Below are 5,930 nucleotides of genomic sequence, written 5' to 3' on the forward strand. Positions count from 1 at the left end.
CATAACCCTAACCCTAGGTCCAATCGGAACACTAACCGGAACTCTAACCCTAGCCCTCAAAATAACCCTAACCCTAGGTCCAATCGGAACCCTAACCGGAACTCTAACCCTAGCCCTCAACATAACCCTAACCCTAGGTCCAATCCGAACCCTAACCGGATATCTATCCCTAGCCCTCAACATAACCCTAACCCTAGGTCCAATCGGAACCCTAACAGGATCTCTAACCCTAGCCCTCAACATAACCCTAACCCTAGGTCCAATCGGAACCCTAAATGGATATCTAACCCTAGCCCTCAACGTAACCATTAACCCTAGGTGCAATCGGAACCCTAACCGGATATCTAACCCTAGCCCTCAACATAACCGTAACCCTAGGTCCAATCGGAACCCTAACGGGATCTCTACCCCTCGCCCTCAACATAACCCTAAGCCTAGGTCCAATCGGAACCCTAACCGGATCTCTAACCCTAGCCCTCAACATAACCCTAACCCTAGGTCGAATCGGAACCCTAACAGGATCTCTAACCCTAGTCCTCAACATAACCCTAACCCTAGGTCCAATCGGAACCCTAACCGGATCTGTATACCTAGCCCTCAACATAACCCTAACCCTAGGTCCAATCGGAAACCTAACCGGATCTCTAACCCTAGCCCTTAACATAACCCTAACCCTAGGTCCAATCGGAACCCTAACCGGATCTGTATACCTAGCCCTCAACATAACCCTAACCCTAGGTCCAATCGGAACCCTAAATGGATATCTAAAACTAGCCCTCAACGTAACCATTAACCCTAGGTGCAATCGGAACCCTAACCGGATATCTAACCCTAGCCCTCAACATAACCCTAACCCTAGGTCCAATCGGAACCCTAATGGGATCTCTACCCATCGCCCTCAACATAACCCTAACCCTAGGTCCAATCGGAACCCTAACCGGATCTCTAACCCTAGCCCTCAACATAACCCTAACCCTAGGTCGAATCGGAACCCTAACCGGATCTCTAACCCTAGCCCTCAACATAACCCTAACCCTAGGTCCATTCCGAACCCTAACCGGATATCTATCCCTAGCCCTCAACATAACCCTAACCCTAAGTCCAATCGGAACCCTAACCGGATCTCTAACCCTAGCCCTCAACATAACCCTAACCCTAGGTCCAATCGGAACCCTAAATGAATATCTAAAACTAGCCCTCAACGTAACCATTAACCCTAGGTGCAATCGGAACCCTAACCGGATATCTAGCCCTCGCCCTCAACATAACCCTAACCCTAGGTCCAATCGGAACCCTAATGGGATCTCTACCCATCGCCCGAACATAACCCTAACCCTAGGTCCAATCGGAACCCTAACCGGATCTCTAACCCTAGCCCTCAACATAACCCTAACCCTAGGTCGAATCGGAACCCTAACCGGATCTCTAACCCTAGCCCTCAACATAACCCTAACCCTAGGTCCAATCCGAACCCTAACCGGATATCTATCCCTAGCCCTCAACATAACCCTAACCCTAAGTCCAATCGGAACCCTAACCGGATCTCTAACCCTAGCCCTCAACATAACCCTAACCCTAGATCCAATCGGAACCCTAAATGGATATCTAAAACTAGCCCTCAAAGTAACCATTAACCCTAGGTGCAATCGGAACCCTAACCGGATATCTAACCCTAGCCCTCAACATAACCCTAACCCTAGGTCCAATCGGAACCCTAATGGGATCTCTACCCATCGCCCTCAACATAACCCTAACCCTAGGTCCAATCGGAACCCTAACCGGATCTCTAACCCTAGCCCTCAACATAACCCTAACCCTAGGTCGAATCGGAACCCTAACCGGATCTCTAACCCTAGCCCTCAACATAACCCTAACCCTACGTCCAATCCGAAACCTAACCGGATATCTATCCCTAGCCCTCAACATAACCCTAACCCTAAGTCCAATCGGAACCCTAACCGGATCTCTAACCCTAGCCCTCAACATAACCCTAACCCTAGGTCCAATCGGAACCCTAAATGGATATCTAAAACTAGCCCTCAACGTAACCATTAACCCTAGGTGCAATCGGAACCCTAACCGGATCTCTAACCCTAGCCCTCTACATAACCCTAACCCTAGGTCCAATCGGAACCCTAACCGGATCTCTAACCCTAGCCCTCAACATAACCCTAACACTAGGTCCAATCGGAACCCTAACCGGATCTCTAACCCTAGCCCTCAACATAACCCTAACCCTAGGTCCAATCCGAAACATAACCGGATCTCTAAACCTAGCCCTCAACATAACCCTAACCCTAGGTCCAATCGGAACCCTAACCGGACCTCTAACCCTAGCCCTCAACATAACCCTAACCCTAGGTCCAATCGGAACCCTAACCGGATCTGTATACGTAGCCCTCAACATAACCCTAACCCTAGGTCCAATCGGAACCCTAACCCGATCTGTATACCTAGCCCTCAACATAACCCTAACCCTAGGTCCAATCGGAAACCTAACAGGATCTCTAACCCTAGCCCTCAACATAACCCTAACCCTAGGTCCAATCGGAACCCTAACCGGATCTCTAACTCTAGCCCTCAACATAACCCTAACCCTAGGTCCACTCGGAACCCTAACCGGATCTCTAATCCTCGCCCTCAACATAACCCTAACCCTAGGTCCAATCGGAACCCTAACCGGATCTCTAACCCTAGCCCTCAACATAACCCTAACCCTAGGTCCAATCGGAACACTAACCGGAACTCTAACCCTAGCCCTCAAAATAACCCTAACCCTAGGTCCAATCGGAACCCTAACCGGAACTCTAACCCTAGCCCTCAACATAACCCTAACCCTAGGTCCAATCCGAACCCTAACCGGATATCTATCCCTAGCCCTCAACATAACCCTAACCCTAGGTCCAATCGGAACCCTAACAGGATCTCTAACCCTAGCCCTCAACATAACCCTAACCCTAGGTCCAATCGGAACCCTAAATGGATATCTAACCCTAGCCCTCAACGTAACCATTAACCCTAGGTGCAATCGGAACCCTAACCGGATATCTAACCCTAGCCCTCAACATAACCGTAACCCTAGGTCCAATCGGAACCCTAACGGGATCTCTACCCCTCGCCCTCAACATAACCCTAAGCCTAGGTCCAATCGGAACCCTAACCGGATCTCTAACCCTAGCCCTCAACATAACCCTAACCCTAGGTCGAATCGGAACCCTAACCGGATCTCTAACCCTAGCCATCAACATAACCCTAACCCTAGGTCGAATCGGAACCCTAACAGGATCTCTAACCCTAGTCCTCAACATAACCCTAACCCTAGGTCCAATCGGAACCCTAACCGGATCTGTATACCTAGCCCTCAACATAACCCTAACCCTAGGTCCAATCGGAAACCTAACCGGATCTCTAACCCTAGCCCTTAACATAACCCTAACCCTAGGTCCAATCGGAACCCTAACCGGATCTGTATACCTAGCCCTCAACATAACCCTAACCCTAGGTCCAATAGGAACCCTAACGGGATCTCTACCCCTCGCCCTCAACATAACCCTAACCCTAGGTCCAATCGGAACCCTAACCGGATCTCTAACCCTAACCCTCAACACAACCCTAACCCTAGGTCCAATCGGAACCCTAACCTGATCTCTAACACTAGCCCTCAACATAACCCTAACCCTAGGTCCAATCGGAACCGTAAACGGAACTCTAACCCTAGCCCTCAACATAACCCTAACCCTAGGTCCAATCGGAACCCTATCCGGATCTGTATACCTAGGCCTCAACATAACCCTAACCCTAGGTCCAATCGGAAACCTAACCGGATCTCTAACACTAGCCCTCAACATAACCCTAACCCTAGGTCCAATCGGAACCCTAACCGGATCTCTAACCATAGCCCTCAACATAACCCTAACCCTAGGTCCAATCGGAACCCTAACCGGATCTCTAAACCTAGCCCTCAACATAACCCTATCCCTAGGTCCACTCGGAACCCTAACAGGAACTCTACCCCTCGCCCTCAACATAACCCTAACCCTAGGTCCAATCGGAACCATAACCGGATCTCTAACCCTAGCCCTCACCATAACCCTAAACCTAGGTCCAATCGGAACACTAACCGGATCTCTTACCCTAGCCCTCAACATAACCCTAACCCTAGGTCCAATCGGAACCCGAACCGGACCTGTATACCTTGCCCTCAACATAACCCTAACCCTAGGTCCAATCGGAACCCTAATCGGATCTCTAACCCTAGCCCTCAACATAACCCTAACCCTAGGTACAATCGGAACCCTAACCGGATCTCTAACCCTAGCCCACAACATAACCCTAACCCTAAGTCCAATCGGAACCCTAACCGGATCTCTAAACCTAGCCCTCAACATAACCCTATCCCTAGGTCCACTCGGAACCCTAACCGGATCTCTAACCCTCGCCCTCAACATAACCCTAACCCTAGGTCCAATCGGAACCCTAACCGGAACTCTAACCCTACCCCTCAACATAACCCTAACCCTAGGTCCAATCGGAAACCTAAACGGATATCAAACCCTAGCCCTCAACATAACCCTAACCCTAGGTCCAATCCGAACCCTAACCGGATATCTATCCCTAGCCCTCAACATAACCCTAACCCTAAGTCCAATCAGAACCCTAACAGGATCTCTAATCCTAGCCCTCAACATAACCCTAACCCTAGGTCCAATTGGAACCCTAAGTGGATATCTAACCCTAGCCCTCAACGAAACCATTAACCCTAGGTGCAATCGGAACCCTAACAGGATATCTAACCCTAGCCCTCAACATAACCATAACCCTAGGTCCAATCGGAACCCTAACGGGATCTCTACCCCTCGCTCTCAACATAACCCTAACCCTAGGTCCAATCGGAACCCTAACGGGATCTCTACCCCTCGCCCTCAACATAACCCTAACCCTAGGTCCAATCGGAACCCTAACCGGATCTCTAACCCTAACCCTCAACATAACCCTAACCCTAGGTCCAATCGGAACCCTAACCTGATCTCTAACACTAGCCCTCAACGTAACCCTAACCCTAGGTCCAATCGGAACCGTAAACGGAACTCTAACCCTAGCCCTCAACATAACCCTAACCCTAGGTCCAATCGGAACCCTATCCGGATCTGTATACCTAGGCCTCAACATAACCCTAACCCTAGGTCCAATCGGAAACCTAACCGGATCTCTAACACTAGCCCTCAACATAACCCTAACCCTAGGTCCAATCGGAACCCTAACCGGATCTCTAACCATAGCCCTCAACATAACCCTAACCCTAGGTCCAATCGGAACCCTAACCGGATCTCTAAACCTAGCCCTCAACATAACCCTATCCCTAGGTCCACTCGGAACCCTAACAGGAACTCTACCCCTCGCCCTCAACATAACCCTAACCCTAGGTCCAATCGGAACCATAACCGGATCTCGAACACTAGCCCTCACCATAACCCTAAACCTAGGTCCAATCGGAACACTAACCGGATCTCTAACCCTAGCCCTCAACATAACCCTAACCCTAGGTCCAATCGGAACCCGAACCGGACCTGTATACCTTGCCCTCAACATAACCCTAACCCTAGGTCCAATCGGAACCCTAATCGGATCTCTAACCCTAGCCCTCAACATAACCCTAACCCTAGGTACAATCGGAACCCTAACCGGATCTCTAACCCTAGCCCACAACATAACCCTAACCCTAAGTCCAATCGGAACCCTAACCGGATCTCTAACCCTAGCCCTCAACATAACCCTAACCCTAGGTCCACTCGGAACCCTAACCGGATCTCTAACCCTCGCCCTCAACATATCCCTAACCCTAGGTCCAATCGGAACCCTAACCGGATCTCTAACCCTAGCCCTCAAAATAACCCTAACCCTAGGTCCAATCGGAACCCTAACCGGAACTC

The sequence above is a fragment of the Miniopterus natalensis genome, chromosome 14 (assembly GCF_054644295.1).
Source record: "Miniopterus natalensis isolate mMinNat1 chromosome 14, mMinNat1.hap1, whole genome shotgun sequence".
Lineage (NCBI taxonomy): Eukaryota > Metazoa > Chordata > Mammalia > Chiroptera > Miniopteridae > Miniopterus > Miniopterus natalensis.